This window comes from Sus scrofa, chromosome 10, assembly GCF_054392235.1.
Source record: "Sus scrofa isolate SSC_HxYL_T2T_F1_AM1 chromosome 10, Sscrofa_HxYL_maternal_Yorkshire_Landrace_v2.0, whole genome shotgun sequence".
Classification (NCBI taxonomy): domain Eukaryota; kingdom Metazoa; phylum Chordata; class Mammalia; order Artiodactyla; family Suidae; genus Sus; species Sus scrofa.
In genome coordinates, this window is record NC_139392.1 from 22,217,872 (window position 1) to 22,243,601 (window position 25,730).

Here is a 25,730-nt window from a genome sequence, read left to right on the forward strand (position 1 = left end):
CTCCTCCCTTAAAAGTCTGTCAACACTAAATACTTTTCCTCACGGCATTTTATGCAGCAGCTAATTCTCTATTCATTTTTGTAATTATCAGACCATTGTCTCTGGCCAAATTGCCTGTGTTTTGCTGATCACTGTATGTTAAAGCAGATGACACACCTAAAATGGAATACTATACAGTGAGGTAAACTTATAAAAGATTAACTTCAAGGGTATGAGAGATACCAGGATAGACTGTCAGGTAATAAAAGCTGGTTACGGAGTTCCCGTCATCGCTCAGCAGAAACGAATCTGACTAGCATCCATGAGGACACAGGTTCAATCCCTGGCCTCTCTCAGTGGGTTAAGGATACGGCACTGCCGTGAGCTATGATGTGGGTCACAAATGTGGCTTAGATCCCACATTGCTGTGGCTGTGGTATAGGCCAGCGGCTGTAGTTCTGATTCAACCCCTAGCCTGGGAACCTCCATATGATGTGGGTGCAGCCCTAAAAAGACCAAAAAAAAGAAAGAAAAAAAGAAAAGAAAAAGAAAGAAAGAAAGAAAGAAAGAAAGAAAGAAAGAAAGAAAGAAAGATCTGGTTACAAAATAATGTCTCTAGTACCGTTCGGTGGGGAAACGTATGTGTACAAGCAGAAAAGTGACATACATCACATTTTTAACAGGAGGTTAGTGTGACATCTGTTTTCTTAATTTTGCTTATCCAAATTCCCTTTTAAAACTTCAACAGTGAATACACACACACACACACATACACACACACACAGTTTTTGTTATAAGAGGGATAGATTCAAATGAGCTCTGGTTTCCTTGCCAAGCCCTGGAGTCCAGCGTGATTCCTACAGGAGCCAGAGAGGGTATCCCTTTTCACGGGTCTTCCCCGACCCTGCTTGCCAGTCCTTCACCTTTATTTCCACCAAGACAAAGAGCGAAAGCCTAGCCTAGCTCCAGGGCTCCACATCGAACTCTGTTTAACCACCTCCAAGCCCCAGGTTACTCACCTTTAGAAAATAAAAAAACTGAACAGAAGCGCACACCCCACTTTAAGAAAACTTCAGATTTCTACTAAACAGCCTGACTCCCAAGAACAGTTTAAAGTGGGAAATCTGGAGTTCCCATTGTAGCTCAGCAGGTTAAGGACCAACGAGTATCCATGAAGATGCGGGTTCCATCCCTGGCCCTTCTCTGTGGGTCAAGGATCTGGCATTGCTGTGAGCTGTGGTATAGGTCGCAGATGTGGCTTGGATCTAGCATTGCTGTGGCTGTGGTGTAGGCCAGCAGCTGCAGCTCCAATTGGACCCCCAGCGTGGGAACTTCCATATGCCTCAGGTGTGGCTGTAAAAAGGGGGAAAAAAAGGAGGAAATCTCTCTGTGCTTAGCCTTGAGAACTATGTCAACTCAGTGAACATATGTGGACAGACTGACAGCCCAATAAAATGGTCAAAGGGGCGTTTGCAAGTTTTAATACTGAACAGCAAAGATTCTTCTTACCACAGTTCAAAGAGAGGAGCATATTTTATGTGTTCTGGGCAACGTGGTATATGACATAAGCAAGACACTGGGGATGAAAAGCGTTGCTGCCAAGGGATGGGGGAAGGGTGGAAGTGGGACCCAGCTTCTCAGGTATGGGTCCCAAGCAACCAAAAAAGAAATTTGGTGAGAGTTCAAGTACCCCACTGGCCTGGCGTTCTTCACACAGGAGGGCTGTGCTGACACTGCACTTTCCTGGGGCTTCATTTCTTCAGGATAAAATTGGCCCACCTCTTTGTAGGTAAGGCTGGACCAGTCTGCACCTAGGACACTGATGGAACTGCTCAAGAAGTGCTCAGCCCTGAGAAGCCGCCCTTGAAGGGCTACGAGGACAATCCGCTGTCCTTATCGACGTGGACTGAGCATCTTCCATCCCAGCGAGACCGACACTTCCACACCAGGCAGAGACACATCTGCAGTCCCTGGACCCCGGGGCCCCGGTTAATGGAGATGGACATTTCCCATGTGCAGCCAGGCAAGCGCCCCATCCGCTGAGCTCTGAAACCAGGCTTGTGGTCCAGGAGGTGTCATGTGCCATGTGCTCAGGGAAGGCAGGCTCTCTGGACCACGTTCCTGCAGTAGAACCTTGACCGCTCTTTCTTATGTTCAAGGCTTGGCGTGTAAGGGCAGGAAGAAAAATAGACTCTGCAGAAATACTCCCAATGTCCCCTCCGTGGTCTCTCCCACTCAGAAAGCATCGATTCCCTTCTCCTTCTCTGCCGCCACAGCTCCTCTCTCTGACATTAGGGGGGAAAGGGCTCATGCTAATAATTCACTCTTGAGTCCACATATACACGACTTCTGTCGCCCACTGTAAAATAATCCTAATAAGAGCAGTGGGGCCAATAAGAGCAGAAGGGGTGCTCACACACCCATCATGAGGTTGCTGCCCCAGAACCATGATGAGGTCCCAATCAGGGGCTGCTGTTCCTGCTCACCAACCCCCTCCCGCTTCACGGTTTCACACGGCTCACTACCCCAAGCCCTCCAATTTTGGCAACACGCCACTATCCTGATCCCCTATCTGTCTCGCTGAACTTTCCCTGGGTCTCCTGTGGGGAAACTGAGGCACAGAGGTTCAAGGACATGTCCCCGATCACGGGCTTATTAGAAGATGGTGCTGGTCCACATCGCTAATCATTAGAGAAACGCAAATCCAAACTACCATCAGGGATCGCCTCACACCAGTCAGAATGGCCATCATCCAAAAGCCTACTAATAACAAATGCTCCAGAGGGTGTGAGGAAAAGGGAGCCCTCCTGCACTGTGGGTGGGAATGTAAATTGGTGCAGCCACTATGGAAAACAGTATGGAGGTTCCTTAAAAAGCTGAAAATAGAACTACCTTATGATCCTGCAATCCTACTCCTGGGCATCTATCCAGAAAAGATGACAGCTTCAATTCAAACAGATACATGCACCCCAATGTTCACAAGCAGCGCAATTCACAGTAGCCGAGTTGTGGAAGCAACCTCAGCGTCCATTGACAGAGGAGTGGATAAAGAAGATGTGGTACACATACACAATGGAATATTCCTCAGCCATAAGAAAGAACAAAATAATGCCATTTGCAGCAGCATGGATGGACCCAGAGATTATCATAGTGAGTGAAGTCAGTCAGACAAAGACAAATATAATGTGCTATCACTTACACGTGGCATCAAAAAAATAAATCAGGAGTTCCCGTCGTGGTTCAATGGTTTACGAACTCGACCAGTATCCATAAAGACGGGGGTTTTGTCCCTGGCCCCGCTCAGTGGGTTAAGGATCTGGTGTTGCCTTGAGCTGTGGTGCAGGTCACAGACTCGGCTCGGATCTGGCATTCCTGTGGCTGTGGTGTAGGCCGGCAGCTGCAGCTCCAATTCAACCCTTAGGCTGGGAACCTCCATATGCCATGGGTGCAGCCCTAAAAAGACAAAAAAAAAAAAAATCAACTTATTTAGAAAACAGAAACTGACTCACAGACATAGAAAAGAAACTTATGGTTACGGAAGGGGAAAGGGGAAAAGGGGAGGGACCAATTAGGAGTATAGGGTTAACAGATACACAACACTATATAGAAAGTAGATAAACAACAAGGATTTATTTACTCTCCAGCCCAGGGAACTAGATTCAATACCTTGTAATAACCTGTAGTGCAAAGGAACCTGAGGCGGTGTCCCTGAAACGAAGGCCACATATTGTAAATCCACTACAGTTCAATAAAACCAAAGAGAGGGGGCTGGGATTCAAACGCAGGCCGCCAGACACTCCCTCTCCACCAGCCCTCAGACGGGCCACCCACTGTCCCCTGGTCCCCGAGTCTAATTTGCAGACCACTGAACGCTGATTATAATGACTGCTTCGCATAAGATAACTCCTAAATCCTCACTGACGACCCCATCTTCTCTCCTGCCATCCTCATCTCCAAGTGCCTGCTGGGCAATTCCGCTAGCACGTCAAAATTTAAATGTCTTAAGACCAAACTCTCATCATCTTTTCAAAATAAGCATTTCTCCCCGACATCTCCATTACAGTTAATGATTCTGCTCTTCTCTCTGATGCCCACACTAGAAACCTCTGGCTGGAATTTCTTCCCTGGTCGTCCCCTCTGTTCTCTTGAATCCATCTTTCCTAAATCCTCCCCAGTCTGCTGCTGTAGGTAGGTGCCTCCTCTGAGCCTTCAGCACCCCTCACCTGGAACACCGCCTCCTGGTACCTGGATGTCCCCCTCCAGCTTACATGCCCCAACCACAGCCAGACTCCCCACCCAGAGCAGGGTTTCTCAACCGCAGCTCCATGAACCCCTTGGGCTGCGTACATTTTCATTGCCAGTGGCGTGTGTGTGTGTGCGCGCGCGCGTCCTGTGTCTTGTAAGATGTTCAGCATCGCTCCTGGCCTCTACCCTCAATATGTCAGGAGCACACACCCTCCACTCCTCACCCATTCTAGTCACAACCACCCAAACCATCTCCCGACATTTGCCAAACCTCCCCTGGGGGGCAGAGTTGCCCTGGTTGAGCACCCTTGCCCTAAAGCATGGCTCCAACACGCTCCTTTCAGAAACCCTCGGTGGTTCGCCTGTGGGTTCCCCACGAGTTCTTAGGAAGGAAACAGTCTAAAAGGGATGAGGGAATTCTGTTTCCTATTTATGATTTCCTTTCTCTTGGGCTCAACCACCTTTGGGCTGGGGCTCAAGGTGTCCTGGGCAAGAGAGTCTAAGAGGACGAGCAGAGAGGGCAACTGACAAATGCATCCTTGGTCTGACATCTGCAGCTCGGGTGGCTGCGTACCCCCAAGCGTGGAGACAGACAGTGAGGCCGGGGGCAGGGGTGGGGGTGACGCAGGGCTCCAGGGCCAGACGGCTTGGATGGGCTCCCCAGCCACTCCCCGTCCTAAGTCTAGGACCTTGGGCCTGTCCTTTAGTCTCCCTCTGCTGTGGGTCTCTCGTCTGAAAACGGGGATGAAAACAGGAACCAGTTCATAACGTTGCACGAGTTCCTAAGGACAAAGGGCTTGAAACGAGCCTGGCGTGACGCAAGCATCTGACACACATGAGCCATCACTGGTACCATTAAGACACTATAAATCCTCCTGTTACGACATTTCCAGCCTTACTGCTGATACGTTTCCAAAACACGCTCTCAGTTCAGGCCACGGTTGCGTGGCAGTGCATGTACCTCACGCTGGCCCACGGCGATGCTGACATTCATGCTCTTTCCTCTAAAATCCTCCGGTCTCCGTGTTCTCCTGCTGCAACCGGACACAGCGTTCAAGGCCCACCTCAAGCGTCATCTCTGTTACAAATCCTTCCCTCTTCAAACAAGCCAGAAGCCATCCTTCCCGCTCAACACTATAATTATGCGCTCGAAACATCCTTTCTTCTGGCATAAGGACAGGCGATAGAATTATTTCCCAACTAAAAATGTCTCGGCCTCTATCTGAGGGGTCGTGCTACCGAACCTGGTACACTGTCTTTCACACAGTAAGTATTTAGTTATTCTAACTCGAATGCATAAAGGAAATAATTCATCTCAGATCCTATTTTATAATACTAAGATTTCTTGTCTGGGAAAAGCATTTTATTTTAAGGCATATAAATACAGTCATCCCTTAGTATCTTTGGAGGATTCATTCCAGGACCCTAAGGATACGAAAATCTGCAGATGCTCAAGTCCCTTATATAAAACAGCATAGTATTTGCATATGATATATATAAAAAATACATATGTATAACTATGCACATCCCCCTGTAGACTTTAAGTCCTCTCTAGGTTACTTACAGAACCTAATACAATGTAAATGCTATGTTAATAGCTGCAAATACAATGTAAATGCTATCAGTCATTGCCAGGGCACAGCTAATTCAAACGTTGCTTTGGGGAACTTTCTGGAATTTTTTTCAAATATTTTTGATTGGCAGTTAATTGAAACTGCAGGTGTAGAACCCACGGATATGGAAGACCAACTGCACCCAAACTCTACTGGACAGAGCTGGGTAGCCCCGCTAACATATGCTTGTAACAGAAGTGTCTTCAAACCTTCTTATAAGGTCTTAAGCCTGATAAATACTACCTCTCCACTTTTTCTTGGTATGTTAAGGCCTTAATTAATAGAATTGATATTCTCACATAAATAGCCACTTGCTTCATTGTAGTTTTGCTGCTGTGCTGGCTTCGATAGTCAAATCTAAGACACAGGCAAATTTCTCAGTTCATGCTCAGGAGCGCAGTGGTCTCAGCCTGAAGGGAAGGGTTCCTTGTTACCCTCCTCCTATATTTTCCATGTGAGCAAGCCTGGCTCAGAGAAAACAATTTCCACTACATAGTATTGATGAAATAATGGGCTGCTAGCCACTGGTGAGCTGCATGGAAGGGTCTGAGAGCTTGGGCTGGCCCCTGCACCCTGCAGAAAAACATCACTTGGTGTGCTGCCGGGACGGAAAACAGAGCCATCATCTGAAAGGAGCCTGTCACACCAGCCTTGGGCCAGTCCATAGGCCTGGGCATCTGAGCGCCACTGCCCCTGGGCCTAACCTCATGGGGACTGGACCCTCGGGCCCCAGTAGAGAGAGACGCAGGCACAGGGACAGTTGACAGACTCATCTTTCCAGGGAGGTGACGTCTGAAGGACAACTGCATGTTCAAGTTCTACAAAAAAAGTGCAAGCCGGGGAGTTCCCGTTGTGGCTCAGCAGTAAGAAACCCGAACGGTAACCGTGAGAATGCGGGTCTCAGCAGTAACAAACCTGAATAGTATCCATGAGAATGCGGGTTCGATCCCTGGCCTCGCTCAGTGGGTTAAGGATCCGGTGTTGCCGTGAACTGTGGTGTAGGTCACGGATGTGGCTCACATCCCTTGCGGCCGTGGCTGTGGTGTAAGACAACTGCTCCAGCTCCCATTTGACCCCTAGCCTGGGAACTTCCATATGCCACAGGTGCAGCCGTAAAAAGGAAAAAAAAAAAAAAAAAAAAAAAAAAAAAAAAAAAAAAGGTCCCTATAACTCTACATATATTGGGGGAAATTAAAAAGAAGGACTAGGTAGCTCATCAGCATGTGAAGTACATGACCCAAGACACAGGGGAAGAACCCACTGCAGAAGGGTTCAAGGGAACACCCGGAGAACAAGTTCACGAGGGGGAAGGAGTGGCAGAAGCAGCCACGGCTGGCATTCACTGGCTAGATACACATGCTTCCCGGTGTATTATCTCATTTAACCCAAATAAGCCCTAAAAGGTGGGTCCTGTTGTTCTCCCCTCAGGCATCTGAAGGACAGTGAATGATGTCACAGAAACATCTCAGCAGAGGGAGGACACTCGGGCCCCAGCCCAGCTGTGCCACCACTCCCTGCCCCTCAGGACCTTCGCCTCCACACCAGCAAGGAAGACAACGCTGGGGCTCTCCACTTCTTTTTTTTTTTTTTTAATCTTTTTGCCTTTTCTAGAGCTGCTCCTGCAGCATATGGAGGTTCCCAGACTAGGGGGCAAATCAGAGCTGTAGTCTACACCAGAGCCACAGCAACATGGGATACAAGCCGTGTCTGCGACCTACACCACAGCTAGCAGCAACGCCAGATCCTTAAGCCACTGAGCAAGGCCAGGGATCGAACCCTCAACCTCATGGTTCCTAGTCGGATTCGTTAACCACTGCGCCACAACAGGAACTCCTCTCCACGTCTAATGCTACCAACCCAAAGCCCATGCTGGGTGGACCACACACCTGAATGAAAGAAGTTGGTGATGGTTTTTTGGCTTTCTCTAGGGCTGCACCCGCAGCATATGGAGGTTCCCAGGCTAAGGGTCGAATCAGAGATGCAGCTGCTGGCCTCCACCACAGCCACAGCAACGCCAGATCCGAGCCGCATCTGCGACCTACACCACAGCCACAGCAATGCCGGATCCTTAACCCACTGAGCGAGGCCAGGGATTGAACCCACATCCTCATGGATACCAGTCGGGTGTGTTACTGTTGAGTCACAACAGGAACTCCTCAATTAAGTTTTTAACTCATTATGCCAAAAACATACCCCCCAAAATAACATCTTTATTTCATTTGCAGCTAAACCATTTATAACACTGGAAATGGTAGCAAAGTCACACTTCTAAAGTCTACGAGACCTCAGTATGTCATAACAAGGTGCTGAATTACTGAGAGAAGTGAGACAAAAGCATCATTTTGCCTGTTTACTGGACTATTTCTCATTCTGCCTACAGCTTCTAGGGACAAAGACAAAGATGACCACTTCCTGCACATCATGCCCTGTGACCACACAGGCTCCTGGGTCCCGCCTGCCATCTGCCTCTGCCTCTCCCACCTGCCTGGCCCTGTGCCTCGCACATAATCAAGGCTTAATAAACGCTGGTTGAGCGAATGATCACCCACCTCTTCTCTGTCTATTCTTTTGACATATACAGAGAAACCACTCCCTATCAGAGAGTTCTGCACCACACAGGTTTGTCTGTCACGGCCATGGCGGAGGAAGGGTTAAGTTAAAGGGGCAGCTCTCTGCTGGCTGCTGGTCCAGGGGAAACTCTCAGCTTCCCTGTCTATGGTTCCTCCCGGCTTTCTTTCTCCAGGACCCCTCGAACCTTAGCCCGGAGGTGTTTAAGTCCACGACTTCTGGAGAAAGGCAATCTTAGGTAGGAAAAATAATTTGCCAAGCCCTAGAAAACTGCTGCACAAGGAGGTGCTCCTGTTGTGGCTCAGTGGGTAATGAACCCGACTAATATCCATGAGGGTGCAGGTTCCATCCCTGGCCTTGCTCAGTGGCTTAAGGATCTGGCGTTGCCGTGAGCTGTGGTGTAGGTCACAGACACGGCTCAGATCCTGCGGGGCTTGTGGCTGTGGCTGTGGCTGGCAGCTCCAGCTTCAATTCACTCTCTAGACTGGAACTTACATATGTCGCAGGTGTGGCCCTAAAAAAGAAAAACAAACAAACAAACAAAGAAAAAACTGCTGCAAGATTTCTATCCATAGCTTGGCCACAAACTCACCTTATAGCAGTGTGTTTGAGCCTGTGTTTTCAACCCTTTCGGGACATGGACCCATCTGAGGATCTTTGAAAAGCTACACACCCTCTTCAGAGAAATACATGTGCAAGTCCTCGAGCTTGCGCAGAGGCAGGGCCCAGGTCTCTGCTAGCTTGTCCACAGACACCTAGAAGGTGGTAAGCAGAGAGGGAAGGGCAGCCAGGCCTCAGCCAACCTGGTGCCATGTTCCTGTTGGTCTGGATAACATCTTGTCTTTAATGAAGAGGGTGCAGGGTCCTTTAACACAGGCCCCTTCAAACAGCACACAACCAAATCGGGACTCACCAGTCATTCCGCTCTTCCATTTGTTTCAACTTAATATCAGGAAAAGGAAAAAAAAAAAAAAAAAGAATAAAGGAAATGTTTTGACTAGGAGAGAAGACACAGCTCCATAAAAGATGCTTTCGAAATGACTTAAAAACACAATCAAAGATACCTTCCTGTTTCTGTACCTATTAACCCAACATTTCTCTGCAGGCGAATTCCACATAATAATCCAATATTTACCTGACCTAAACCAGGGGTGGGCCCACTGGGTGGCCCGAGGAGCCATTTACAATAGATTTTTTAGTGGCTGATAACTGTAAAGGAATAATGGGAGTGTCTAGTAGTGGGCTGATCCACTTAAAGCAGACCTTATGACCCTGTAATTTGAGAAACTGCAAATTTGAGCTTCCAGAGCATCTCTGGACCCCACCAGCAGGATCTGCATGTGGTCTGTGTACCACGAACCTTAAGAAATGCCTGATGAATGACTTAATGAGATGTATGCACAGGAAGTGAACAGCTTGTAAAACAGCCCCATAAACACACACACACACACACACACACACACACACACAGGTTCATGTAGCTGTGGCTTTGTTCATACTCTTGCTTCCTCCCCTACTGCACCTAAGTGCTACCAGTTCCTTCCAAACACAGCCTTGCTATCACCTCCTCCTGGAAGCCCTCCCTGATCTCCGCTGGCTGCAATAAGAGCTCTGGATCCTCACAGTATCTTTTCATCTGAATTAACACTTGTCTTCATCTGATATCTGCTAAGGAGCGCGTTGTATCCCTGTCCATTCATATCTTGAAGCCCTAAACTCAGCGTGACTATATTTGGACACAGGGCTATCAGAAGGTTCAATGAAACCTATTAAGGTTAAATAGGGTCAGAAGGGTGGGGCCCTAATCCAACAGGACTGGTGTCCTTATAAGAAGAGATGGCAGAGGCTCCCTCTCCTTCCCCTCTCGCACTCCCTGTATACAAACCCAGGAAGGGCCATGTGTGGACACAGCTAGAAGGCAGCCATCTGCCAGCCAGGGAGAAAACCCTCACCAGAAACCAACACTGATGCCACCTTGATCTTGGACCTCCAGCCTCCAGAACCGCAAGAGGGTAAGTGTCTGTGGTTTAAGCCCCCGGGTCTGTGGGATTGTGGGTCTGTGGGATTGTGTTATGGCAGCTGGAGCAGACTGATAACAATATCAACACACAGCCACAAGCTCCTTGAGGGCTGAGGCTGTATCTTCTTCCTGCTTCTAGTCTTGGTATCTACCATGGTCCTTGCACATAGCCAAGTGCTGAATAAATTCCTGCTGCATAAATCTGAGCATGGATGGAGAGAAGAGGCCACGAAGGCCACCTTGCTTTCTCACCCTTAGGATCTCACAGCCGTGTTTAACCCCCACTGGGTACAAGTAGGCAAAAAACTCAGACCCTCCAGGTGCTGTCACTCGCTGAGGAGGGGAGAGGCTCAGGGCAAAGGCAGTGGTCAGCCCTCTGTGTCCTTCCTGCCAATGACTGCAGCTGTTGCTGCCACCTGCCCAGATGTCAGATGCAAGAGGGAAGAGAGAGTTTAGAAATAACAGGAGCTCCCATTGTGGCTCAGCAGTAACAAACCCAACTAGTATCCATGTGAATGAGGGTTCAATCCCTGGCCTCGCTCAGTGGGCTAAGGATCTGGCGTTGCTGTGAGCTGTGGGTGTTAGGTTGCAGACGCCGCTGGGATCTGGCATTGCTGTGGCTGCAACTCTGAATTGAACCCCAGCCTGGGAACTTCCGTATGCCACAGGTACAGCCCTAAGAAGACAAAAAGAAATAATAAAATGCTCAACAACATCTTTTATTTACATGGTAGCCGGTCCTGGCTGCAGAGTTCTTTAACTCACTGACCAAGCTGTGGGTAAGAGGCTGCTATAAGCTATGTTTTCTGTGCTTTGAGAGATGGTCGAGGGGACAGCTGGTGTCTGCCCTGGGGGAATCTGCAATTGAGTTGTGACGTCTGAGTTAGGGATTATTCCCTGGGCCCTTGGTACCTTCCTTAGTCAGCAGACACATGTTTACTGAGTATCTAGAACCCTCAGAGTATGGTCAGGTTTAAAAAGATTAATCAGCTGTGGATCCTGGCTTTCAGGAGCCTTTTTTTTTTTTTGCTTTTTAGGGCTGCACCCATAGCATATGGAGGCTCCTAGGCTAGGGGTCAAATCAGAGCTACAGCTGCCAGCCTATACCACAGCCACAGCAATGTGAGATCCGAGCCGTATCTGGGACCTACACCACAGCTCACGGCAATGCCGGATCCTTAACCCATTGAGTGAGGCCAGGGATCGAACCCGCAACCTCATGGTTCCTAGTCAGATTCGTTTCCACTGCGCCACGATGGGAACTCCTCAGGAGCTTTTATACGTAAAAACAAAATAAATACTACCGATGAGGATAATGAGGAGACTAGCAGTCAACACTCATGGAAACCTCATGAGAAGCCGGGCACTATCCTCTGTGCTTTCAAATCCCTAATCTGCCTGCTCCTCACATCATTTGCAGGGCATGGATTTTACTACCCCCATTTCACAGATGAGGAGACTGAGGCAGAGGCAGATTAAGGAGTTTGCCCCACATACAAATCCCCCAGCTAAAGAGCTGGGGATTCAATCCCAGGGATCTGTCTTCAGACCCCTCGTCCTTAGTGACTAAAAGCGCCACATAGGGGACAGAGACCTTCTTTTTCTTCCTCCATAGATTGGTGGGCACAGAATTTTCACAGGTTGGTGAGAGGATAAGAGGAGGCAGAGCCACACAGAGCAGGCACACCTCAGGCAGAGGCAGGTGGGGACTTGGGGCAGCTGGCAAGGCGAGGTCCCCTTGGCGCCCAGTCCATTCGGGCAAACCCTGAGGGGGAGTCGAGGGGCTCCAGGCAACCCCCTGGACCCACCATCTCCATGGTCTCCCAGCTTGACAGTGTATGAATCTAGTGCTCTGAGAGTTCCAGCAACAGAGAGGATTCTTGGAGTTCCTATGGTGGCTCAGCAGAAACAAACCCAGCTAGTATACCTGGGGACTCGAGTTCAATCCATGGCCTCGCTCAGTGGGTTAAAGATCCAGCGTTGCCGTGAGCTGCGGTGTAGGTTGCAGACGTGGCTCGGATCCCACGTTGCTGTGGCTGTGGTGTAGGCCGAGAGCTGTAGCTCCAAATCTAACCTTAGCCAGGGAACTTCCATATGCCGCAGGTGCGGGTCTAAAAAATGCAAAAAAAAAAAAAAAAAAAAAGACACCCAGAGAGGATTCTCAAAGCTAAGGGAAGCCAGCGTTAAGTGCAGAAGGGAGATGGATGCTGCGTCCTCAGGGACCGGAAGGCCCTGTGAAGGTAGAAAGGGGATGCTGTGTGATGTTCCAGGCCAGGGAACAGCCATGCGAAGCCAGCCGGCAGACCCCGCACCTCGCACCTCGCGGCGGCTTAGGGCAGAGCCAGCAGACAGGTTCAGAAGATCCGAGCTGCATTTTGTCCTCCCCCCACCAACCACCCCTCGGATTTTCCAGGTCCCACGGGCCATCTTTAGTGCCTCATCTTTCTTCTGGAACCCTTACTGAACATGTGGCCATCTGGCTCTTCAACTTGACGAGAGCCACTTTACGCGGGTAACTTAATCCGGGAGCAATCCTGAAAAAAAATCGAGTTTAAATGTAAATCAAAGGCCCAAGGAGAAACAGGCTTGCTGCAGCCTCTCGCATCTCCATGGATGTTCGCTTCTGCCACATCACGGAGAACATGACCCAGTTTAAACATCAACACAGCAGGTACTAGAGAAAATGCCAAGTATTAGAAGACAGAGGCAGGCATGTGGGAGGTGAGAGGCACACAAACCAGGCGGCAAAGCCGATGCAGAGACCAGTCACTGGCCCTGCTTTTGATTAAAGCCTCCGATAACCACACCGCATGGAGGAAACTCAGACAGAACAATTTTAACAGCGGCTGTAACACCAGCCTCTGGGGAATCCGCCCACGAGGGCGGCTGCGGTTCTCCGCCCAGGGCGCAAAGGCGATCCTCAGACACAGGGCAGGTTCACTCCCAGCTTTGGATCCTCTGTGCCTGGGGAGCTCCCCAAAGACCTGGGTCTTCATCTGGAGGTGACACAGGGCAAAAGCTCTGGGCTCATTACCATGTAAATGAAAACTACAAGGCAGATTTTCAGCACAGCTGCTCTCTGGGGATAAATGCTTGGCTTCCTCCTAAAACCAGGCAGGACCCTCTTCTGTTCAGTCTGAGCCTGCTGATCCAGCCGTCCTTTAGAGGATTTCTGCCCCAAATCAGGCCTGGCACTCCAGGCTGAGGACAGTGGGAGCCCGAGAGGAGGCTGATGTGAGGTGCCCTTAGCAACTAACAGGCTGTCACCTGAGGAGGGACTCTGAGGATGGATTTCCAGGCTTCTCGCTCAGATCAGGGAATCCCAAGATCACAGCAAACAGACATCCCAAAGCACTGCTCCACCTGCAAAGCCAGAGAGAGGGTCTCAAGACTTGGAGAGAACGTGCAGCGGGCGGTGAGAGAAGCCTTGCCACGTGGCTAAAGGTGGTTCTCTGGATGCGGACGCAGCTCCCACTTCCTCCTCCATCCTACCTAAGCTGGAAGGTGCTGGCCCAGGGCGCCCAGACGCTTCCAGCAGCAGTGGCAGCACTACCGGGAGGCAGAGGCCACGGCAGCGGGGGGACCAGAGCCCCTGCCTTCCTCCCTTGAAGAAATCACTTGCCCACCACGCATGCCGAACTGTTTTTCCCTAGGGCTCTATGAGCACACAAAAGGCGCCGACTGGGCTTGGGCCAAGGGCTATTGAGAAGTCCCTCTCAGGGCACAAGGACCTTCTCCGGCTCCAGAAGCGACTGTTCAGAGACGCGAGGGCACCAGGGCCCGGGCACAGACGGGCACGTCCCATTCTGTGGCAGAAGGGCTCCTCCAGCTGCCTGACGCCACATCTGCGCAAAATGAGCTCTCTCGGGCTCAGGACCCACACGTAGGGAGGCGTTTCCGTGCTGTGCGGAGCATCTTCCTTTCGGGTTTAGGAGAAGCAAAAGGCAAAGATGGCCCTAGGCGCAGCAAGAGGAGCCTCCTTCCAGCTCCGCAATCCCGTAACTGGTCTGTATTTATACAACGCTGTCCTCCGACCCCGCTGCCTCTGCACCTGCACCCCCTCCCCCCGCGAGGTGTAGAGCAACAAGCCTACTTGCCACCGATTTACGGATGAAGAAACCAAACATGGAGAGGTTAAGTGACTTCCTTCAGAGGTGACAGAGCTGATCCAGGGGAGTGGGGGTGACATAGGGATCACTCTCTGACAATGGCACCTGTGAAGATTAACTGACAGCCTGAGAAGCCTGTATCTTCAAAGGACCTGAGGATATAGGGCTGCCTAGGGAGGTGTGCAGCAAGGACCTGCCTCTGAGCAGCACAGAGCGCATAAAAAACCCCAGCCCCCCAGGAGGCAGGGGCAGCTGCAGGGAGGATGTCCCCTCACTCACACCCATCGCCCCCCCTTGCTCAGCATCCCCAGGAGGGGAAACATTCAAAGCCTCCCTGGGCCACCTAGTGACCCTGTCTAATGCTGGTTCTCAGATTAGCTCCACCCTCCCCTTGCAGCCGAGAAAAGACGGTGACTTTTCTGCAGGCAAGTCTCAAACACCTATGCGGATTCTCCATCCTCCCAAAAAGAGCCGTCCTCCCTCCTGGCCCTGCTCTTTCTGCCCAGGGGGTGTGGACATCCAAAATTCAAAGCCCCTGAACATCATCCCAACGACAGCGTAACTGCCCCCAAACATTATGGGCAATCAAGAGTCAGAACCAAGTCCCTCCTGCAGCTGCAGCCACATCTTCCTGCATAAGATGCAAAATCTGTCTCTGGCTCTAATCCCTCTCCCAAGCACCTAACCAAGTTTTCAACTACCTGAAGGACAGATGGGGCCCAAATGGGTGTCCTGCAGGCACCACAAGCCTTTGTCCAAACTGAACTCATTAGCTTTCCTCCAAAGGACCACAGCCAGGGCTCCACTAAAGGCGCTTCCTTTTCCTCCATCCCCCACATCCAGCCAGCTGTCTGGCCTCAATCCATCCTTCTTCTTCACCTCTGTTATGTGCATTTATTCCTCTGTCATTAAAGCCCTCATCACGACACTCCTGGCCAATGCAAGAGTTTCCTAAGTGGCCCCCACCACAATGCAAGCTCCCCAAGGGCAGGGCTGTTTGCTCCCCACTGGATCCCCACCAAGTCAATGGTAGATACGCAGTAAATTCTTCATGAGTCAAGGTCTCTTTCCTCCATCTTCACATTGCGAAAAATTCTTTTCTACAGCAAAGGTCCGGGAGTTCCCATTGTGGCTCAAGGGTAACAATCCTGACTAGTATCCATGAGCATGAGGGTTCGATTCCTGGCGTCGCTCAGTGGGTTAAAGATCCTGTGTTGCCGTGAGCTGCAGTGTAGGTCACAGATGCAGCTTGGATCCCTTGTGGCTGTGGCAAAGACCAGGAGCTGCAGCCCAATTCCACCCCTAACCTGGGAACCTCCATATGCTGTAGGTTCGGTCCTAAAGAGCAAAAATTAAAAATTAAAAAAAAAGGGTCCGATCATGTCATGGTCCTGAAGACCTATTCTGCAGGCTACCAGCTGACCACAGTGTTCAAATTCCCTGCACGGCACGGTCAGCTGAGCAAGTGGGTCCAACCAGCCTGTTCAGCCTCCTCCCTTATCTCCGTCAACCTGCCCTTTAATAAGGCTGTCCTGGGCTCCTCCGAATCTTTGGTACAGATTCTTTCTCAGTCTCAATCTCAGCATCTGCTTATGCTGTCTTCTCCCCTGGGGGCGGAAAGCACCTCTCAACACCTTCTCTCCCTGGAAAATTATTTAATTGTTCAAGACTTAGCTCCAGTGTCATCTGCTTTGGCAAGCCTTCCCCCCTGCTCCTCCTCCTTCCCCGGAGCCTCCAAGATAAATCACTGCAGGACCTGCCACAGGTATCATGGCTGTGAGTTCAGCACTGGGGCAAGGAGGACCGCGGACCACCTGGTGACTTGAATACCACACACCTGTCTTTGCACGTGCCCTTGGCTGTTGTTATGTATCTGTTACACTACATTCCTTCAAAACCAAAGGAGCTCTCGGCAGGCCAACCCCAGCAGAGTGAAGGTAGCAAACATTTGTTCTTCATTATCAGTTCATTGGTGGTGAAGCTGAGAGCTCCGATAGTTAGGATACCTCCCCCTCGTTGTGCATTTGATTCTCACAACAATCATGGGAGGCAGACGGTCCAAGGATTTCACAAACCATGCAACTGAGGCAGCAATTAGGTGACCATCACTCAGCCGGTTGGTGACAGAAGCAAGAAGTGACTCCATGTACTGGCCACTGGACCCTATATCTCTCCAGCTCTTTGCCTCAAGAAATTAAGTCATAGCCATCAAGTCATTATCACCAGGAAAAGAGCACCTCCTGTCTATAAAACAAGGGTGTCGGCAGACAGATGTGAGGAAACAGCCTGGCCTACCGTTTACAAGCCAATGGGAAAAATCTGGGCCAGCCTTCTTTTTTTTTTTTCTTTTTTTTTTTCTTTAGGGCGGCACTGGCGGCATATGGAGGATCCCAGGCTAGGGGTCGAATAGGAGCTACAGCTGCCAGCCTACACCACAGCCACAGCAACACAGGGATCTGAGCTGTGTCTGCGACCTACACCACAGCTCAGGGCAATGCCAGATCCTTAACCCACTGAGCAAGGCCAGCAATTGAACCCGAAACCTCATGGTTCCTAGTTGGATTCCTTTCTGCTGCGCCATGACGGGAACTCTTGGGCCAGCCTTTTGAAGGCCAAAGAGTGCTTCAGAATTGGATTGTCCTACCCCAGAGAACTGTGAGTTTCTCAAAGATTACTTCTCCCTTTCGTTTAAATATAATTTAAACATAGAGGTGGCCCCAATGAGCCACCTAAAGCTGCAGGTGCAACTCCTAAAAGAAACTGTGAGAATGTAACCTTCCTTGGGTTCGATTCTAATGCGGAGAGTCAGAGTCAGCAAAGGCAGTCTAAGAGAACAATAGAGGGCCTCTCCTGGGATTAACCCTCTAAATCCATCACATTTCTACAAAACAAGCAGATCCTACTGTTTCTCACACGGAGAGAATCAGAATCTTCTGAGTTCAGTGTTAGGCAAAATCCAAAGGGCTTTTCTGTGCACTGAGAAGCGGAACTTGGAAACCAGCGAGATCAGCCACAATGCTGTACGACATCCAAATTTTAAAGAATCCACGGTAAGAATAGATTTTTACTTCTTTCTTAAAAGAAATTCTCTCTTGCTGGCTCATCCAATTCAATCACACATAGCTTTTGGAAATGCAATCAAACCAAAGAAATAAGGACTCTGTATTTTGTTACTCTGAGAAAAAGGCACACAGGACACGAGTGACCCCTCCTCGTTCAGCTCTGTTCCCACGCTGGTAATTCCAGGACATAAATGTCACCATATCAAACAGAAACAGGGCAAACCGTCATTCCCCACAAACCTTACTCATCCTCTCTCTTGAAAAGGTCAATTTATTGGGATTATGGTGAAAGGATTATTGATCAAGTTTACTGGGCTCTGCAATTCCTGTCACTTCTAAGGATAAAAATCCATCCCTGGAGACCAGGCATTCACGGGACACATTTACATTCATGTCCACCCACAGCCCCCTGCCCCCTGGTGCCTCCACAGTGGACTGATGGAGCCTCACCCACCACAATGCTCCCAAGTTTACGGTCATTCCCAAATAATGTCAAGAATTATTGTGTTTTACTTCTCTGATGTTCCCAGGTTGCCTTGTTTAAAATGAACAAAGCAATTACAATACTCGCAATTAAGAAGCTATTTTGGGAGTTCCTGCTGTGGCTCAGTAGGTAACGAACCCAACTAGTACCCATGAGGACACGGGGTCAATCCCTGGCCTTGCTCAGTGGGTTAAGGATCCAGCGTTGCCATAAGCTGTAGTGTGGGTCATAGATGCAGCTCAGATCCCACATTGCTGTGACTGTGGTATAGGCCAGCAGCTGTAGCTCCGACTGGACCCCTAGCCTGGGAACCTCCATATGCCGTGGGTGCGGACCTAAAAAGACAAAAGAAAAAAAAAAAAAGGCAGCTATTTTTTTTTTTTTTTATTTTTTGGCCACGTCCACGACTTTCGGAAGTTCCCAGGCCGGGGATCAAACCTACACGACAGCAGTGATGTGAGCCACAGCAGGGCAATGCCAGATCGTTAACCACTGAGCCACCAGGGAACTCCAAGAAGCTATTTTCAAATGCACTTTAAATTCCAGTTTGTGCGCAAATCATTTAATTATTTCTATTTGTTTTTCTTCTTGAGTCGATAATTTCTTCTGCCTTCGAGTAGCAGAGCAATCATTTTCTTGAAGAAGATCCATCAGGCTAAATTCTTCCCTAAAACTTAGCCTCTTAAGCTCATAGCATCAAACACGGCTTCCTGGCCAGCAGCGTAAGCAACTCTCAGATCTCATAAACTATCAAACCTTATTCTCACTTCAAAGTTAACCTTTTTGAAGGAACTTTTAATCATGCTCGTGATCCTTGGCTGTAACTTTGCTTTTTATCTTTTGATATATATGAACTAGATGATCATCTCCATTATACACTGGAAGAGAGAGGTTTGAAGGCTGGCCCTGAATGACAATGAGGAAAGTCTTGACCAACAGGCCTGGTTGCTGACACATCTGTCTTTGACTATTTGTGGGACCTTAAGAGTTCAACCTCCCAAAGACTATTTCTTCAAATTAAAAAAAAAAAAAAAAGAAAAAGAAAAAAGGGGGAAAAAAATCAAAATCTCTTCATCTCACTGGGTTGTTAAGAAAATCAAAGGTGGTGATACATGTGAAAACACCTTGCAAACGATAACACTCTAAGCACATATTAGCTAAAGTTATTACTAGGACTTGACCACATGGCATGGAAAAGGATCCTTCCAAGAAAGGCTGGCACACTGGGAACCAGAAAAAGGGGGCAGGGGGAGAGGGTGATGGCCTGACAGTCACACCTGGAAGGACCCAGGGACCAGCCATTTGTTTTTTTTTTCCTTCCTCTGCTCTTCAGGGCAGGTAAGACTCAGAGTATATCTGGTTCATTCCCACCCCCTTCCTCAGACAGTCACAAAGAGACAGGAGCTGAGATACAATGTATCCTGACTGGTTCATGAGTTTCTAGCCCCTTCCCCTTCTCCATTCAGAGCTCAAGGTTCAGGCACCGGGGCCCTCGCTTTCTCTTGAGTCCAGAGATTTTTGTTGCTGTGGTTGATTGGCTTGAACGTTGTTTTTGAGTCACAAGGCAAAAGAGTGCCCCTAGAAATACAAATTAGATGTCATCTCACACCTGTCAGGATGGCTATCATCAAAGAGACAACAAATAATAAGTGTTGGTAAAGATGTAGAGAAACGGGAACCCCTGACACACTGCTGGTGGGAATATAAATTGGTGCAGCCACTATGGAAAGCAGTATGGCATTTCCTCAAAAAATTAAAAAGAGAACTACCATATGAGACAGCAAGTCCACTCCTGGGTATATACTCCAAGAAAATGAAAACGCTAACTTGAAAAGAGAGATGCACCCCCATGTTCACAGTAGCATGATTTACAATCACGAAGATAGGGAAGCAACCTGTGTCCATCAGCAGATGAATGGATAAAGAAGATGTGGTGTGTATATACGATGGACTATTACTCGACCATAAAAAAGAATGAAATTTTGCCATTGGCATCAACATGGATAAACCTAGAGGGTATTGTGCTTAGGGAAGTGAGTCAGAGCAAGACAAATACTGTTATGTTTTCACTTACATATGGAATTTAAAAACAAAGTGAATGAATATAACAAAACAGAAACAGACACTGGTACCGAGAATAAACTAGTGGATACCAGTGGGGGAAGGGGCGAGACGGGGAATAGGTTTAAAACCAGGTACAAATCAGATATAAATGAGATACAAGAATCTAATGTACAGCACAAGGAATACAGCCAATACTTTATGACAACTTTAAATGCTTTAGTAGAATCTAAAAAATATCAAATCATTCTGTTGTACACCAGAAACAAACGTAACATTGTAAATCAACTAAACGCGATTTAAAAAAAAAAAAAAAAAGAGTTCCCTTTGATGAGGGTGGGGAGGGCAAAAGTTCCAAAATATCTGATAATGGTGACTTAAAGAGAAATATTCAGATTGAAGGACAATAAAAAAAAAAATGCATTTCGAGAGTAGGATTGCCATGGTTACAAAGTTCATAATTAAAAGGTTAGTCTGGGTCACCATGCCTTGTTTACTAACGAAGTGACCCTGAGCAATAATAGTACTTACTTGATAGAGCTGTTGTGAAGACTAAATGAGTTAATACACCTAAATGTGAAGAACATCCTTGGCACAGAGGAAGCACTATCTAGAGGTTTGCAACTAGTACGGTTCTAACAACTGACAAGTGGTTAACAATCACTCAGATGGTGGCCAATTGAAAACTTCTCCCATCTTTTCCCAATCTTCCACAGTTAGCAACACTTGAACAATTTGAATAAAGCGACAAAATGTTGTCGCTGATGCATGAGATGATATATCTGACTGCATCTAAGTATGGTGGCTGGTTTTGGCCGAACACGCAACTATGTTTACAAACAAATTAGAAAACCTACTTTTCTGTCCCTTTCTTTTTTCTTCAATTCACAGGCAAGGATCCCAATAATCTCTTTAGACCTTTTGTTGCTATGTGTGATTATCTCAATTATCAAACACCCAAAGAGCTTGCAAAAGAAGACAAGGATAAACCGCTTTCTTCTCAGCACCAAGAAATGACACTCCATTTTATACTGAACTAAAAATGTATGTGAAAAAAAATAGTTTGATGCGAGCTTCTGCGCTCAGACTTTGAGAACCAACGAGTCCTTACTTGTCTGTTTCCTAAGGAACACTCCCTTAGCTGCGTATCCCCGGGGCAAGCGACAGACCCTTGCAAAAGACGATGGAAGAGAGCTGACTTTACTGGACTTCAGACCCCATCAAATTCCTATAATCAGATTTAAAGATTGTGAGTGATCTGGAAGGAACTGAGCCGAGGAAAGTTCCACAACCTGCCCAAAGCCATGTAGCTGGGGCACGGCAGAGACTGGATTTGACCTGTCACCCCCTAAGGCTGCATGGGAGCTCAGGGCAAGTCTCTGTGGCCTTTTGGAAGCTTCTGAAATACGCTTCTGACAACAGAAACAGAGTCACGTGGGTGCTTTTCTTCTAATCAATAGTGACTGGAGAGCCGTTCTCATCTCCCCTCTTCATTACTCTCAGGAATTAAAGAACCACTGCCTCTCCAACTTGCCACTTCAGGCGGCTGAGATGAGAATCTGCTACCTGTGGTATGAAATCCTTCTTGCATCACCCAAAGCTTTCAGATTTCACCTCAGGGATAAATCAAAAGAGTTTCCAGGCTGCTTCACTGAGAGTGGCCTTTGGTTGAAGAAATATGCTTTACATTTTGAGGAGCTGGGACTTTTGTTTACAGATCGAATTAAGTGGAGTATGAAATCGTGGCTTTTAGACTTGGCATTGCAGGACAAGCTTACGCTCTACCACGTAAGGGATCTTTCTCCATCAAACTCCAAGAGGGTGGGCACCTCTGAATCAGTGAGCCAGTCAGGCTGTTTGTTTCCACCTGCTGGCACTCAGTGTGATGCCATAGCCATAGGGCCCAGATGAGATCCCCTGTGCTGTTCCTCTGGCGGGCACACAGGGCAGCCCCACCAGGGAGTGGCCTGGGTCAGAGACTTGGAAGCAGAGAAAGCAAACAGAGCACAGCTCAGAGGCTATCACGTCCCTGCTCCAGGCCCTTCAGTGGCTCCCACCGCCCACTGTGTGACATTGGGAATCCGCTGGGACTTCCAGGGACACTGATGACAGGGTTCCAATCGGTCTGTCCTCCTTACCGACTGGCTCCCTGCAGAGATACAGCATGTTCTAGACTAACCAGGCTCTCCTCTCTCCCTGAGCAGTCTGATTCCATCACCACCCCCACCCCTCTGCACCAGTGTCCCTCCCCTGCGAGGGACAACCACTGCCTCCCTCGTGTCCCAACCTCAGTGCCACCTCTTCTCCAGAACCTTCCTTGAGTTTTCCTCCAACCTTTGAGACTTCCTCCACGTGGACGTGGTGGCCTCAACTGCCATGTCACTCTTGCACTTGCGTAACTACCCATGGTAACTATTTTCTAAATGGTGTGGCAGTCACCTGGGAATCTTTTTTTCTGGCTGTCAATCAGTATTTGCTGAGCATCTTCTGTGTGTCAGAGGCTGCGCTGGGCGCCTGGGACACAGAAGTAAAGTCGAGGTCCTTGCTTGCAGTGGGCTTGTGGTCCAGTGGATGAGGCGGTGCTATGATGAAGCGTTACCCCGAGGGCAAGGGAGAAATGAAAGATAAACGAGATCCTGGCAATTGAAGTTGCGTCTCTCCTGCTCTGAGCCCGGGAGGACCACTCCAGGCGGACCTCATCTCTGGGACACAGTGAGATGGAGGACAAGGAGGGGCCCAAACCACGATCTACAGAGATTCTGGCAACAGCGGGGGTCCTGTGTATTCCTATAAACCTCATGCTGGTCTTCCCAGGGTATTCAGCCCTAATGGCCCCAAAGGTAGGCCCTTTTTCCTCATTTACAATTGACAACCGGGCAGGAGCCACCCAAAAGTCACCTCAGGCCAATTCCAGCTCATAAAAGCTCTCCCAGGGGCTCCAAGAACGGACTGGCATCTCTGGCTTTCTAGGACACAGCCTTCATTTTCCAGGAGTTCTTCCTCCTACCCCTTTTCTTCATCTGATCATTTTCTTGATTTCTCCCCTTCTAGTTCAGGCTTTTGCTGTAACTCTCATATTGGGCACATGTTTTTTTTCTCTCTCTCTCTCCTAGCTGAGACTATTATCTTGCTATTGTGGGATCCCTTTTCCATGGAAAGACTCAAAAATGAAAAGCCATGTTTCAGAAGAGTGTCTATTAAATCTGCACTTTTTTTTTCAATTGGAAAAAAAAGAAAAAGAAAATGAGCACACTCTGAGGGCTGAGTCTCAGCTCTGCGTGTCGCCCAAAGACTGGATGCTCAGGTGAGACCTCTGTCCCTCACGGGCCACCTGCATCCGGGTCTTCTGAGAGGTGGCAGAAAGGCTGCAGCCAGAGCCCACTTATTTTAAGCAATGCTTCCTCTAAAGCGTTGCTGATCCAGTGTGGTCCTGGGACCAATAGGAACTGCATCACTTGTGAGCTGGTTAGAAATGGAGACTCTCAGGCCCAGCCCAGACCCCTGAACCAGAAGCTGCCTTTTAGCGAGATCCCAGGTGATCTGTCTGCACATTGCCATTTGAGAAGCACTGTCCAGAATTAAGATGAATTGGCTCGTATGACCATCCTGGGGCCTCTGCGTGGATCTCTCTCTTAAGAAAGAAACCTCCATAGAGTCAACATGGTGGAACGTGCCCCACCATTCCCCCCCCCTCCGCAATTTTTTGTTTGTTTTTTGTTTTTTGTTTTTGCTGTTTAGGGCCACAAGTTCCCAGGCTAGGGGGTCGAATTAGAGCTGCAGCTGCCGGCCTACGCCACAACCACAGCAACACCGGATCCGAGCCAAGTCTGGGACCTACATCACAGCTCAGAGTAATGCCAGCTCCTTAACCCACTGCGTGAGGCCAGGGATCGAACCCCTCCGTGTCTTCAGGGACACTAGTTGGGTTCATAACCCACTGAGACACTATGGGAACTCCCCCAAACTATTTATTCAGGGAAGACTTTGAAATGATAAACCATCTTCCAGAAATCATGCTCTCAGCCTAAGGGACTTCCAGATGACGCAAAGCTGATGGCTAGCCTTTCTGCAGCCTGTGAGAGCTCAGAAGGGAACCGAAAGGAAGAGGTGACAGGCGACCTCTTCTTTGAGGCTCTGGATCCTTCTGTTGACATCTTCACCCTCAGAAGAGAGGGGCAAAAGATGTACAACTGCACGGTGACTAATGTGAGCCCTGGGGGGGCCATGCTGGGTACCACACTCTGAGATCCTTGAGGTGGGGATGCTCTGTAAACACAAATGGCAGGACCAAGGCCCAGCCTTCAAGTCCTGGCTGCACTCAGACTTCACCCTTCCAACAACAACAGTCAAGACCCACGGTGGAGTTCCTGTTGTGGCTCAGCGGTAACGAACCCAAATAGAATCCATGAGGATGCAGATTTGACCCCTGGCCCCTCTCAGTGGGTTGAGGATCCAGCCTTCCCCTGGGCTGTGGTGTAGGTCGCAGACACAGCTCGGATCCTGCATTGCTGTGGCGGTGGTGCAGGCCAGCAGCTGCAGTTCCGATTTGACCCCTAGCCTGGGAACCTCCATACACCGTGGGTGCAACTCTGAAAACACCAAATAAACAAACAAGACCCATGTAGACAACCCCTGATGAACCTGTCATCTACCTCGGAGAAAAGGACCGAGAGGATGGACAATCACGTGGACCTGGTTTGAGGAAATGACAGCTGGACCTTGAGGCAAGAGAGGAGGGAAGGAAATGGCCCAAGCCCTGCTCAAGGCTGTCCTGCCCACCTGGTCCCACGGCCCTGGATGCAGAGCCCTGGCAGGCCACACAGGCCTAGCATCCCAGGTGACCCTATCCCGCAGGAAGAGGACCCCTCCTCACAGACATTTCTATAAAAAGGAGAGCACCAAAAAAGCTGCCCCTTGCTGAGAAACCAAAGCCAACCCATACCCAGTCCCCATCCAAAGCGAGGGTTTTGTCACTGCTTCCAATAGACATTCACCTCACAGGAAGCTCCTGAGCCTCCAGGCATCTCTCAGACCTCCAAGCCCTACGCCTGAGTCCTTGATCACTCTGTGTTCCAGCCCAGCTTGGTACCCCCTCCCCCACTTCTGTTCATTTTTCACTCTTTCCATCTTCCCCTTTGAATTCTCTAAAACAGCAATATTGCAAAACACTAAAATGGTTTATTCGTATCGATCCATACCTGCTTTCCCACCAATTATAATTTACGCATATATTAACAGTTTTTTGGCCCCAGAAACAGGATTCTTTTCATACGTCCACATCGGCATGCTCTCACAGAAAATCTGGAATGGACAGCAATGAGCAGAAAGACGCCTAGGCTCTGGGATTCAGACCGGAACCCACCCTCTCCCACAACCAAAAGACAGCCCCTTCCTCAGAAGCAAGATGTCAGAGATGAGCCACCCACGGAGATGAGGCTTTCAGGTGGATTTCTGCTGACTTCCACTCCATCACCAAGCACTTTATTCCCCCTGCGGATGGGGCCCGGAGACGCCAAGCAATCCCCCAGAAAGACATCCCAAGCAAAAGCTTTGCATCCCTGCCCTGCCCCCAACATGCAGGGGCATGCC

At 49.0% G+C, this 25,730-nt stretch overlaps 1 protein-coding gene across 10 annotated transcripts in view; it reads right to left on the minus strand.

The window, feature by feature from the left end:
* The window catches only part of SUSD4 (sushi domain containing 4), a 169,030-nt gene that overhangs the window by 107,463 nt on the left and 35,837 nt on the right, over positions 1–25,730 (minus strand). The gene's annotated exons all lie outside the window — the stretch shown is intronic.